Below are 14,821 nucleotides of genomic sequence, written 5' to 3' on the forward strand. Positions count from 1 at the left end.
GGTTGACAACATGGCCGAACACAAGTATGATGCCGCATGTATTAAATGATGTGGACCTTGAACTGATGACTAAGGAGAAATCTGGACCCTGTGGCTGGATCAGTTGGGAACCACTGGTGTAGAAGATTCTCCCCTGACATTTGTTTTTCTAAACAAGATCTACTTTAATGCTTTTTACTAAACAAACATGACTTATTTATATTCAAAGTACAAAAAAAATCCAATGTTAATACATTTATTTTCAGTGTAAATTATAAAATGGTCAGTGAGCCACCCAGCAGATTTAGCCCGCAGACAGTAACTTTAGTATCATGGCTCTAGTATCTTCTTAAATGCATCCATATTGCGTCTAACATTCAGATCTGCATCCATTACATTTCTACTGAGTTTAATTGTGTTGCTTTACTTGTTAGAAAAGGTGTAATATGCTTTAATGAGGTCAGAAAAGTTTGCAGTGCATCTTTTCTGGTAAGTCCGGCAGGTAATTTGCAGCCTGAACTCAAAGGGACCACCAGCCAAGCAGCATTTTCAAAGCCTGTACTCGGCTTTGTTTGCAGCAAAACGTATTCATCAGTGCAAATTCCACCTATTTACAAGGCTGCAGCTGGTGAGACCACCACTTCCTTATCATCACACTAACTCAGACCTTCATTATGTGACTCCTCACACTGTGTAAACACTAGGATAAAAAAATGTGAGTGAAATTACAGCAAGAATCCTGGATGATCCGTCACACCATGAGTTGTGTTTTCTCTGACAAAACTGTCAGTGAGACCTGCTGTATAAACACAGCTCCTCTATACAATGGGTCTTAAATTAACAGTTACACAATACCATATTGTCAACAACAGAAACAAGCTCTTACCAAATGAAGGTCTGTGGTTTTCTTGTGTCTATGATATTTTGGAACTCCACAACCCTCAAATAAACATCACCTGTATGTCCTTTGAACCCTTGACCGTACTTTGGCCTCACTTTAACCTCATCCCACCTGCCTCATGCATCCACCTCTCTGTTGTCCCACAGCTGTGTCACAGCCACAGACCCAGGGCAGCAGAGCGAAACAAGCTCGGGCTGGCCTGGTGGGCGAGCTGGTGAGAGTGAAGTGCAAACAGCAAATCACACCCGTGGGAGTAGCACCACACAACATGGACACGCAGGATTGATAAGATGATAGCAAACTATGGATTTCACTTCTGAGAGGAGACGTCTCCACGGAAACAACAACACATGCACAGGCATGAGCATGCGCCACAGCTACACAGCTACACACACACACACACACACACACACACACACACACACAAAAGCACGCTCTGGCTACTCTGCATTTTCAGCCTCCCCTGAGGTTGTGCTAACCAGTAGTTACCATAGCTACCGTGGCAACACGCTGCATTTGTTTGTTTGCTACCAACGCATAAAGGACTTAAAAGTAGCAGCAGGCCAATTTACACTTACTATCAGAGCTACAGACCAGTGGCTGCACTTAATGCTCTGTTATCCTCTCCCTTCTTTAGAAAACCATCCAGGAAATGAAAACAAGCTGCCTGACGAGGTTCTGAGCTGCTGGAGAGTTAAAATACAGATTAAGATCAAATCAAATATGAGCAGTCAGAGGGAAATAGAAAGGGAAAGCATAGCAATGTGAAAATACATCATTCTACAACTGTGACAGAGCTGACTGGTCTGTAAAGCTTCCACTAAATCTGTATTAAGAAAGCTGTCGACAGAAGTGACTGCATGAGTGCAGTGACAGAGAAGATTTCAGCAGCTGACTGTTGGCAGTCCCTGGCAAAGAGCTGCAGAGATGAGGTTTCACTTACTGAGCAGGTTTCAGAAAACCAAGCGTTAAAGTTTTTAGGAATCAGACTTTCACTACCTGGAACTGGATTCAGAAGCAATTTAGAGGCAAAGACAAACTAGAATTACAGCCTCGTGGTTGGATGCCTCCGCGCTCGAGTCAAGTCGCAGTTATAGTTCACATCCATGCCTTTAAAACATGAATGCTTCACACACAGAAGATCTAAACAATCAGCACAGTTTCAAGATGGACACCCAATATTAGAGTCACTAATTCAATACCTGACCAAATGTCTCCTCTTCTGTATCTGAGATGTCACAGTGCAGTTTTTGGATATTAAATGTCATTACTTAATTGTTTTATCCTATTTTGTCATAATTGGTGCATGATTTCTAGAGTTTTGGCTGAAAAGCTGTTTTGTGAGGTCACACTGGCCTTGATCTTTGACCACCAAATTCTAATCAGTTCATTTCAAGGCGCTTTTGAGATATTCACAAGAATGGAACAGACAAACAGCCCAAAAACATGATGCTGCCAGCCACAGCTATTACCAGCACTGAGGCATAAAAAAACAAATAAAGAACTATCAAAACAATAGCAACCGGTGGTTTAAGAAACAATTCACACTGGAACACTATTACTTTTCAACACACTCTTTCTATTCACAATATGTCAGTCAATAGCAGTGCTAAAGCACTCCTGGCTCTCACTGACAACGCCACTGACTTTAGTTTTTCAAGCTGCACCATTCAATATTTTTCTCAATGAATGGAATAAACAACTTTATGTAATGTCACCAGGGGTTGCCTGCAACTCCAATCATCTCAAAGAAACATTTTCGCTCCTTTTCGCTCATTGTTTTGGTTATATAATCCACAACTTTAATGTGTTGGTTCACTCTCAATGCTCTCATCAACCTGTTGAACACTGGACATGAGCCCAGTCGAAAGAATAAAATGTTGGCATTATACGTTTCTGCAAACCCCAAATATGTTACATTTGCACATTTCATATGTATCATATCAATGTTTCTGAAGTGACATAATGCATGAGCTGACTTTGTCATCAGGAGTTGGAGAGGATGGTAGATGGTGTGCATGGCCATATTACGAGACAATGGGCCATTGGGCACAGACATGCAGAATGTCCCACCACCTCTTCTCGTGTTTGTGAGTCTTTGTTTTGTATCTTTGTGGTCCTCTTGTGTGTCTTTGTTGTCATTTGGAGTCTCTTCCAGGTTGGTGTGTGTCTTTGACTGATTTTGCAGGTGAAGGCCAGGGGTAGCCCTGACAATTGGGCCCCTGGGCCTGTACCTGGTAGGCCTGTTCAGTGATCTGTCCATGATGGCGAGACACCTTGGAGAGATGCTTGTTTGAGACCAACAAAAAGTGGCCACCAACAAGCTGTTGCTTTTTAGTGCGTCATTGCTGCATTTCCAGAGGATATTTAGCCCCCAACTGTCGGCATTTTAAGTGACCCACTGCTGTTTTTCCAGCGCAATAGTGCCATGAAAAACAGTTGTTTTTCCCCCCAAAGATATCACTGCTTTTCCAGCGGGACTGAACCCCGAAAATAGTGTATTTTAAACTAAAACAAGATCTTTTCCTAAACATAGACAAATGTTTTTTGTGCCTAAACCTAACCACACATAACCACTGTGTTGCTGAAAAGTTTAATGTGTAGGCTACAAAATAATGTGCAAATGTAATGTATCAGTGGTTTGCAGAAACATATAATGCCAACATTTTCTCTGGTAATTGGGTTGTGGACTTAAATTTATCAGGTGGCCAACATGTGGCAAAAGCATATTACCTTTGATTTGAAGTCTTTGAAACTAATATTGTTAAAAAATAGAGTAATAATAGGTAAAGGGTCTACCTGTGTGTATTATTAAATGTGGAAAGCATAATATAAACCTTAAATACAACTGCATCTCAACCATCTTCGATGAAAAGCCACAGACACATTACAAATTTTCCAGCTGACTTGAATCAGGTCTATTATCTCACAGAAATGTGCTTTTGTCGAACATCCATCACTCTAATGAGTCAGTGAGTCAGAGCTCTTACGGTACATATTGTCCTCCCAGGTCTCCTCCTGGCCTATTAGAGAGCGGAGCCAATCTCAAGTGCAGCAGGAGAGTGTGTGTGTGATGACGCAGGACGCCACAGCCGCCGTGCCCCGAGGTGACACTGCATGAATGTAACATCAGCTTGGATGCTCTCTGGTGATTTAGAGTGAGAGTATGTGCGTCTGTGTGTGACTGGACAAGTGCTGCACTATAGTAAATGGTTATCTCAATCTCGGATGAGTCACTGCAGTGTTAAAGCGAATACTGTGATTCCATAGTACAGTTCAATGCTGGGTCAGATACATCTCTTTTTCACAATGAAAAAAGAGAGCACACATGTAGTCAGTTGAAAGTGCAACAACACGCTTAATATTTCACTATCTTGCAGCACAAAATGACCATAATACAGCACATCTGTGCACCCTTCAGTTCTGGTTTTGTCTCCACCAACTGGCTGTTTAGCTGCTGAATGCTTCACTTTAATCACAGGTTGGTTTTTAACTTTTTCTGCCAGCTACAGAAAATTAATTTGCTGTAATTTCAAATTAGATGAAGGCATATCCACAAAAGATTACTGTAATGATTTCATTACAAATTTCCATGAGTTTTCCAAAACTTTCGATGATTTTGACTCATTCCATAATTTTCCCAGGTCTGAAAAATATAATTATGAAATTCCATGACTTTTCCTGGTTTTCCAAAACTGTGGGAACCCCAAAATAAGTTCAGTCAGGACCACTTAAGCCAAAGCTCAAAACTTAGTTTCCATTTACAGTATTATATTTGGTGGTATGGCTCTGCTCTGGGGCCTCTCTGCCTTTCCTAGGCCTACGCAGAAAGCTTAAGGCAGAGAGAGTAAACCTCTCCACCCTTCCACGCGCAAAAGAGGAAAGCCTGAGGCAGAGTGTAAACCTCCCTGCCCTTCCATGTGCCTACATTATGTGGAAAGCCTGAGGCAGAGTGTAAACCTCCCTGCCCTTCCATGTGCCTACAGTATGTGGAAAGCCTGAGGCAGAGAGAGAGCAGCAGCCTCTTCTGTCAAGATACACCTCAGTTTTAACAGGAAATGTATGTCGGTACAACCACGTAAATTGATGTTTTTTTTTTTTTCCTTCAATGACAAACACAATAGTTGGGTTTAAGCAACAAAAACACATGGTTAGGTTTAGGAAAAAAGAACAGGGTTTGGCTTTACAATTTTACGGGATGTGAACATTGCTCTCTCAGGTGAAGGTCATGTGTTGGACCCATCCACCACCCCTCCCGCCCCCCTCATTCAGGCTTTCGCCGCCTTAACTTTCGTCCTTGTCCCGCCGTGTTTCGCCCTGAAGCCGCTGGCTGCTGTTAAACTATAATGGCAACCAGCCGCGTATCATGCCCATGTTACAGGACGCCTTTTTTAGTTGGTGTCTGATGCTGCAAGTCACTGCCCAAGCGCCAGATTTCAATGACTTCATAGTGAGATCAAGCTTTACTGAACCCTGCATGTCCTTCGATGCAACTACTGCACATCGCAATTGTCAGTGCTGAAACGATATGTCATGCAGCCCTAAGCTGATGCATGATAGAGCTACGTTACATCAACAGCTTATTAACAGAAAATAAATTCGCTGTCATGTTACTTTATGTGGAAGGTTATTCCCAGAAGATTACTGTAACAATTAATTTTATTACAAACAAGAAAATTCCAGTAGTATTCCAGGAGTTTTCCAAAACTTTTGACTCTTCCAGGCCTGGAAAATGATTGTGAAATTCCATGACTTTTCCTGGTTTTCCATTAGCGAGGGAACCCTGTTCTATTGTGGGCATCACCCCAACATGAGCCAAGACAGCTGTAGCAGTATACGCACACTCTTACCACCACGCAAAAAACCACTAACACAATGTATACACAGTGTTCTCATAAGGAATAGTGTTAGAAACAAATATGGGGGCCATTAGGGGTCTCTGAGCAGTGCTGGGTTTGGCTTGGTCTTACAGGCAGGCTATATATACCCTGAAATGTGAGCGGATAAGAGACTGCTGATGCCTGTGAGGGCCACACTGACGCCTCTGCCCTCCCTCTCTGCCCGTTACTGCTAAGTGCCAGGCTGTTTCATATTAAAACTAGGCTTGACTACTTGGCTATTCTAACAAGCCATAGTTGGACCTTCTCCAGCCTTCCTTAGCTACTGGTCAGACTCCATTCAACACTTTAATTCCACTGCAGCCAAGTTCAGTGTGTGGCAGACAGTGCAGTGATGTATATGATGCAGCATTTACAGCCAGATACGAGGAAAAAGGAAATGGACTGGAGGGATGTACAGTGCCGCCATGCCACAAAATAACACCACAAGATTAAAGTGGGGATAAAAACATCTGGTTCATAAAAAAATCTGTGATAGAAGATATTAAATACCTTTCATTTTATACCCCTGAACATGCTTTATTAAACTCTTTCTTAACTCATTACTATTTTTCACAACCAACTTCCACAATATGAAAACCCGGGGAGAATAAGCATCTATCATTACCACCATCTGTTGGTGACTCACATGAGAGGCCATAAAAGCAGCAGTGACCTCAGAGAGGATCGACTCTGCAGGCTGCAGTGATTGATGCCGCAGCCTCTGCAGATGACGGGCATCTTTCTTTATTTATTGAGCTGATCATTTGGTCAATTAGATACCATTATTATTTGAAACACCTATCAATCTCTGCCATCCCACTGAGTGATGCTTAGAGAGGCATTAGACACACACAAGTGGCTTAAAGCAACTTGTGGTTAAAGCATTAATTCACACTTGTGGAAGAGTCTCCCTTTTAATATCCTTGCTTCCTATCTATTTAAAAAGCATCAATCACCAGCTGGGCGTCATTGACAACGTCCATCACTGTTGATTTAAAAGATTTCATTTAGAATATACATATATTTACCATTAAGGATGCTTTGTGAGCACTTCCTCCTGTACAAATTGTGGATAATCTGGATTACACTAGTATATTTTATGAATTCCAATGTGGTTGCTACCAACAGGACTCATCAGAGGCCGCCCTTCCTTGCGTCACAAACAACATTAAGATGTTAGCGTACTCTGGTGCAGTAAGTGCGGCGTTTGGCCCTATTAGGCTCATAGGATGGGATCACATAGCTGGAACTATTTATGAATGGTATGAATTTAATATGTCAGACCAAACATTCCATGTATTCATAAATAAAACACGTTTTAATATGCTGTGTGCTACAACAATCGATTTTTAGTCCAAACGTGTTCTCTATGTACATTCAGGCTGCAAAATTACCTGTATCTAAAATCTCTTGTCATTGTTTTTATCATCTCTCCATTATCGTAATAACTCTATAAAGTGAAACAATATTCCTTGACCTGGTTTGATTCCAACCCTCGGCCCTATGCTCTATGTCATCCAGAGCTCATCATTCTTGCTACACTATGTTTTTGGACACTGTTTCTACCCAGGGCTCCTGCACATTTCCCCGAGGAAGTTTCAAAACTTTTCCATGACTTTCCATGGACCGCTAATAAAATTTTCATTTCAGAAAAGTATACACTTGGGGCGTCAGTGGCTTAGTGGTAGAGCAGGCGCCCCATATATAAGGCTGTTGCTGCAGCGGCCCGGGTTCGAATCCAGCCTGTGACCCTTTGCTGCATGTCATCCCCCCCTTCTCTCTCTCCCCCTTTCACGCTTACCTGTCCTGTCCATTAAAGGCAAAATGTCCAAAAAAAAAATATCTTTAGAAAAGTATACACTTGATGTGTCTGCTGCACTCGCCGGCCTGGTTACGGTACTTTTCTACACACACACACACACACACACATGCAAGAGAGTCTTGCCTCCCATAACCACCACCACACTACGTCACATATACACATATACACATATACACGTAAAAACTCCAGCTGGTTCAAAACTCAGCACTGAGGTTTTGGACAAAAACTAAACACACAAATATATTACACCAATTTAAGCTTTTCTCCACTGGCTTTCTGTCACTTGATATTAAAAATTTTACCTCTGACACAAACAGGCACCTCTGCATTCTGTTGTGCCCCCCTGACCTCAGTGAGGAGCTTCAGATCACCACAGCAGGGAAGTTTTAAGGTGGTCAAACCAGTGCACATCTTTAAGAAGCACGAACCTGTTTGTTTTCTTTGGCTTTCTCTTGATTTGTGTTTCTAAAACCGCAAGATTAACTGGTCTCCATTAGAGATAACCCCTGACCCCCTAACCCCGAACACTAAACCCTTACTCTTACATAACAGATGCACTGCATGGCAGGTTTAGTGTCTAAGGCCCTGATCACACAGAAAGCGTTTTGCAGGTTGCAACACACAAGGCACACTGCACTGCCTTTTTTAAAAAATGAATGCCACTGGTAAAAAAAAAATAAAAGGAGCTTGCTGCGCCTTTTTATTGTTGCCAGGCAACCACCCCATCAACTCCTTACCCTAAGCTTCCTGTGTAATCAATCTTTTATTTATTTTTTTATTTTATTTATGTCACAGTAATTAGTAGCTACTCACTAAAATGTTGAGGCAGAGGGTACTGTCTGTAGCTCTGGTTGAGGGTGAGAGGCTGTCAGCAGATAAACAGAGATCTGTGTGGGTACATGAGACCCTGAAAAAGAGGCTGGAACATGGGGAGTACCACCAGTTGGGCCAGGAGCTTCCTACTGATAATGGCTGTTTTAAGTACTGCACTTATATGCTTCCACGCCTGCTGTTTTCTATTGAGATGGTGCTAACAGCAGCTTGTAAAGTCGTATAGCTCTGAAGATCCAGCAACAGCTACCACCAGTTTCTCCTCCATCGTTTACCAGCTGTAAACTTGTTGTCATGACCACCACAGAAGGCCCACCTCTCAAGTCATCTGATTGGGCAATGGGGGAAAAGCGGAGATAATGTGGGCACTTTTCCACTCTGAATTGAAGTTTTTTCAACTCAAGGAGTTCAGAGTGCTTTGGCAAAAACGTCAGGCACCTAGAGTGCAGAAACGCAAGGTGCATAGCAACGCAAAAACAGTGAGCTCAACCCTAATTCTCATTGTAAACAATTACAACAAAAAGTCGCCTCCAGCTTAAATGCTTTCTGTGTGATTGGGGTCTCATGTAGTAGGATTAGTGCTGATAACAAATGTGTGCAAACAAAACTGTTGGATAATGTTCTCCAGGTGATATTGGCATCATCAAAACCTTTTAGCAGTGTAAGCTGCAATTTCGAGGCCCTATCAGTGTCATAGTCTGAATGTCTACATGGCAGTAATACTGTAAACTGAGAAGGAACTGACGTGCAGCATCACCTTTCCAGTTTAGTCATTTCTGTGAGTCATCTGTAAGCTGATAAAACATAACACAACTTATTTTTCTAACTTTTCCTAACTCTCTTTCATAAAAGGGTCGGTCAATTCTGCCGGGATACATCAGAGTCATGCAACCAGAGCCATGTGTACTTAGGATATTTCACATTATAAACATGGACAGATTGTGTGTGTGTGTGTGTGTGTGTGTGTGTGTGTGTGTGTGTGTGTGTGTGTGAAAGCATGCCTGTGTGAAGTGGTTACCTGCTGTATTTGTAGCGGTGTGTGTCAGTCCCCGCAGGCTTTGATGGCTCTGGGGCAGCTCATCCTACTGTTGCTACCCCACAGTGAACACTCGCACAGGCTTTATGACACCCAGCACTCCTGTGGAAACACACAGACATGTTACATGACATACCAGTCGACACACAGGACAAAACTAGTTATAGTTACACTTTTTCTGTTGACTGAGGAATTTGTTTAAGGTAAGTGTAATCTGAAAGAGGCAAATACATACAGAGTCGTTGGATCATACGCTGTCAAACACTGCTATCAGACTAACGAGCTGGGCAGACAACCACTGCCTGAGGATAGTGAGAGCTGCGTGTGAGAAATGTATTACCTTCAAGACTATACATCAACAAAGACAGTGAAATCAACATCTTGATCTGTTTTGGGATGTGTCTTTAAGGAAATATTTTGACTTTGTGCCAAACACGTTCAGCATGAAGTGACCGTACAGGCTGGTCAACACGCTCTCTGCATTTCATGTCCAACTGTTAAAGAGTGATGACGTGCCCTTCAGCTCGTAGCATCAAATCTGGAAGAAGTTGCTCAATTATAACGCTCAGGTAAAGAGAAAGTTGATAGGTTGGCTCCATCTTGTGCAGCTTCATCATGTGGCTCTTCCAACACTTGTTTCAAAGCACATATTTTGCTGTCACAACCAGCTACTACACACATTTTCCTTGTACAATGCACATATCATCTGGTGACATGCACTGCCACCAGTGCTTCAGCTCATGCTAACAAAATCCAGAACTTTCTGACACATTATCCCTGTCCTCTGTCACCGACTCCTCAGGACAACGTACCCTACAGCTGGGTTAACGGCAGGCCTATGCATTCAACTGACAAGCTGGTACCTAAAAGAAGAAAAGGGAGGAAGAGCAGCAGTTAAGTTGGTTTGTAAGAGGCTCACCGTTGTTGTTCTGAGCGGACAGGCCAATAAACAGAAAGCAATGGGGTGCTACTTGGGAGACTGTGGCCCCAGAGCGCGAGAGGATAGTATGAGCACAGCCATCCAGAATGCCACAGATCAAGTTACAGAGCCGGTAAATATAGCAGACGCCTATGACCTCTACAGGTCACTCAACACTCTGTGGCATTCCAATTTGCCCTTAAAGGACTAGCATTAAAGGAGCAGTGTGTAAGATTTAGGGGGATTTAGTGGCATATAATGGTGAGTGTTCATTGTTCAGGAGGTTTTTACCAGGAGCTGAATTATCTCTTCCTCTCCAAGACAAACAGACCAGGCAATTAAAACCAGTAAAAATACTGAATAAAGCATTTTTACGTTACAGTTATCTCAGACCAATAAAAATGATTGTTTTGTATTAAGATTGCCATAACATGTTCGGTGACTGGCTGCTAATATTTAAAGAGCCCATGGAAGCTCAGCAGTGTACTGCTGTAGATGGGGCTCAGCAAAAAAATAGCCACCTAAAAACATCAATAACTGTTTAAATGTATGCTATATTGACAGTATTTTCACTGTTTATCTTTCCATCAGACAGCCCATTCCGATGGGAAAGCCGTTAACAATTTCAGTTCCTTATCTATGCTCTTGTCAAGGCCACCAGACTCCATTGAGAAAAACAGCAATTTTAGCTCCCTGAACACAGGAGCTACTTGTCTACCTCTGCCTCGTTCAGTCAGTTAATTTGTGTTATTATGTGACTTTGGTGAATCCGAGCTAACCCTTTTAAATGTCAAAGTCACACAATAACACAAACTAACTAACTGATCAAAGCAGCAATAGACCAGCAGCTCCTGTGTTAAGTAGTGTTAAATCACTGCTTTTGTCAATGGAGTCTGGCTTTGAAGAGAGCGATAGAAAGGCTTCATTTTTCTGTTGGAAATCACTGCCTGACATTAAGGTGAAGCAGTGACACTGGAGTACATTGGGCATAATGTTAAGTCATCTATTCTGAGTGTCTTGATGATGTGCCTTAATTCATTCAAATCATACAAGACGAATGGCTAAAACTATTTGTTTTACAACTTTATATTACTTATGTCACTGAGGGTTGCTGCTGAATTCCGCATCATATCTCTCTTGGTAGAACTCCAGTTTAATACGTTAGCAGTGGAGTGGAGCATTAGCTAGTAAACATGGACAGGTAACAGGTGTGTAGCCAAAACGTACCCACTAACAGGAGCACATTGGTCAAAAAGGGGTGGGTATGTAGGGGTGGAAGCAAGATGGCAGCAGTCATATTCGGGATATTTCTGCTTCACTTCTGTACAGTGGTGGCAAGCAGAGATGTGCCATCCATCTCTATATACAATGGATGCTCCAAACTCTATCAAAAGCCATATGGCTCTATACATTTATTTTGACATTCGTATTAATAAGTTAAATTTGTTTATCTTAACAGGTATAAATATGATGTCTTAACTAAATGCTCCTGGCTTTCAGTAGTGTCTGGGATATGTTAGCTTCACTTCTGTACAGTGGGGGCAAGCGTAGACGTGTCGTCCATCTTTATGAACAGCCTATGCTCCAAAATGGGGGGTGTGCTGACTTACATCTATTGTTTGTAATACACTGTTTAAGGATAAGAAGCCCATACAACCCTGCTTTTAAAGAAATGAAGTATCCCTTTAAAGTCATTTTTTACCATGTCATCCTTAATCTGGCCACATGTGTATATCATGTAGTTGCAAAACTGTTTAAAAAATTATATGTGCAGTAAATTACTCAGTCAAAAATCGAGTATTTTCTAGAAACCAGTTGACGTATGTGTGCAGACAATGGAAAAAGACAGGTCTCTGTGAGGGGTATAGCGTTACATGACACTAGGAGGAGATGGGACGACACTACAGCACAAGCTATGGTCGATGCACTGCAGTGTGGCCGGCTGTATGTCGCTCTGAACACACTGATATGAGGGGGAAAATCAATGTATGTAAAATATTCCGCATTAAGTGTGTGTATAACGTTACTGTACATGTGATTAGATAACCGGGGCTCGGTAACGTTAATGGAAGCGGGACAGGTTTGACAGAGTGCTGAAGGGGGCGGGGAGGAGATGGTGTCGGTGAAAACTCACCGTCCCTCAAGTCCTTTAAGACTGGAGGTACAAAGTTAATACACCTTCCGTTAACTCAACTGCGTCGTTATTTTCTCGGTGTAACCTCGGTTAACGTCCCACACCGGCTGGTTAAGTAGCCATGTCGCTAGCTAACTTAACAGTAGCTTATGTGTGAGGCAGCGGTGTGACGTTAACGGTCAAACCGCACACATTTCACGGTGAATGTGGCGGATTGAACGGTAGAAACGGAACTTTTACGGCTGATTCAGCCGCTATTTTTCCACCACAACCAAACGTTGGGCAGTTTATGTAACAGTTAAGTTAGAAAGTAACGTTAGCTGCCTGCGTTAAAACTTGATATTAGCTTAAATACAGAGTTGTTTCGCGGTCATATTTTAAGCCGAATATTTCAGTGACGCAGTATGACTTCTAAGATGTGTTAAATATATCTGATAAGGTGAGTTAAATATTCACTGACGGTAAGAAACGCAGTGTAACAGTGTCAGATATGGGGGTTTGGCTTGTGCACCTCAGAGGGTGATGGTGCTGTGAGGTAACTAGTTATTGACTCACCTCACAGTTGGAGATCATCCCGGTCCAGACGCGCAGTAAACGCCCCCTAAAGTATCTTAACGGCGGCTTTGTTTCGCTTCTCGGACCGCTGATGGAGTTGCCCGATGATGATGGAGGTACGGCTACACCGTCTCGGGCTTTAAATGAAGACTGCGCTGGTATTCAGCCATATCTTCTGTCCCCTTGCAGTTGTAGACTTTCTGCAATCAAGTAACGGTCCTGTTCACTTTAACGGTGACGTCAGCCCGGTAACGGAGCTGGCCTCTGATTGGTGGATACCTCTCTGTGAGCGTCACCAGCCACAGCAGTGACCCGCCTCCTACACCATCACCATGGTGACGAGCGTAAACACCAGAGGTCAGTTTCATTGAAAAAATGTTGCTTTCAGGGTGATGGGAAAGACGGACACTTGGTTCTGTTAGAGTTTAATGTTTATCTCAGGTTTGTGATTGTGGTGTGTTTAAGTACCTGCTGAGCTACTGTTCAGTAAACTCTCCAGTGGTAAATATTACCAACAAATAATGTTAATTCCACCTAATAATACATTTAATGTAAAACCAAAGCCAGCTACACAGAAAGAGAAATCACAATTTAATCTGTTTTTTTTTGTTGTTGCATAATTTACATTAACATTTATATTTATTTATTTACATTTTTTGGTATTATCATTATTGTTATTATACATAATATGAGGAAGCTGAAGTTTTTTAAGATCCCTGGGAAAGTATTGCCAGTATTGGAGGTAATACTAATTCATTTAAGTAAGTAAAGTGAGTAAATACAAATAAATAGTAAACATGAAAGTGCATGCTATCATGCATGTCTTGTCTTGACAAAAACAGAGACTTGACATTGAACAACATCAACATACATATTACAACAATCATCACTGTATGTCTGACAAAAATATTAAAGAAAGTTAGAAATGTATAATTTAATTGAATAGTTTTTAAAGTATACTGATAGATTTTATACATATTTATAAAAAGCATATACGTGTGTTTTAACTAGCTACTGACTGTTTAAAAAGTGAAAGGAAAACCCTGACACATTGGTTTGTCTTTTTGAGGACATATATAGCAAACGGCATCGTTTCTACATTAATAATATTCTTGTTTTATCGTTTATTATCTTTGAACACAGGTATATTTACAAGGTGGTAATCTGAATCACTCTCAAGAGCCTGCTCTCTCTACGGGCCCCTCCACCTCAGGGGCCCCAGTGCAATTGCACTGCCTGCACTGTCTATATTTACGCCCCTGTGCTCCTAGCAAATAGATCGCTGATATTTCTTGCCATTCCTTCTTGCCATTTTTTTGTACATAGGCTATCTTGCTGCTAAATTCTTAAACACAAACCCATTTTTAGAAGACATTATCAAAAGCTTACCATTTTTGTGATTTTCTGAATGCCAATATCTCTAGAACTTTAAAAGTAAAATGCTGTTAAATAAATCAATTAAACTATTAATCTGCTCAGAACCCAATTATGTTCCAAACACAATAAAATATATTGTAATCAAGGATTTCAACTCTGAATGCACTCATAAATTATTACCTCTTTTGTTGTTTTATTAGGATACTTTATTACATGGTTTTCTTTTTCTGTCCATTCCAGTGGATGAAGAATCTTAACGCAGAAATCACCTGATAGTATAAATGACAATAAATGGTCTCAACAGCCTTTTTTAAAACTAAAAACATGTTATTTTTCATGAAAGGTTAACTCATATCAGTGAGTAAAATTATGTTTTAAAATACCAGC

The 14,821-nt window shown here is 41.5% G+C and overlaps 1 protein-coding gene across 4 annotated transcripts in view; it reads right to left on the minus strand.

Annotated features, from left to right (window-relative positions):
- usp2a (ubiquitin specific peptidase 2a) overlaps positions 1-13,258 on the minus strand; it is a 61,317-nt gene extending 48,059 nt beyond the window's left edge. For 2 of the 4 annotated variants that reach the window (XM_049576917.1, XM_049576914.1), the window contains exons 1-2: positions 10,369-10,491; positions 9,432-9,551 (exon numbers count right to left, since the gene is read on the minus strand). The gene's annotated coding sequence lies outside the window, so the exon portion shown is untranslated. Of the gene's footprint in view, positions 1-9,431; positions 9,552-9,684; positions 9,806-10,368; positions 10,492-13,057 lie in introns of those variants that run through there. The other 2 variants (XM_049576915.1, XM_049576916.1) reach the window with 2 other exon arrangements.
- Between the last annotated feature and the right edge of the window lie 1,563 nt (positions 13,259-14,821).

The sequence above is a fragment of the Epinephelus fuscoguttatus genome, linkage group LG5 (genome assembly GCF_011397635.1).
Source record: "Epinephelus fuscoguttatus linkage group LG5, E.fuscoguttatus.final_Chr_v1".
Classification (NCBI taxonomy): domain Eukaryota; kingdom Metazoa; phylum Chordata; class Actinopteri; order Perciformes; family Serranidae; genus Epinephelus; species Epinephelus fuscoguttatus.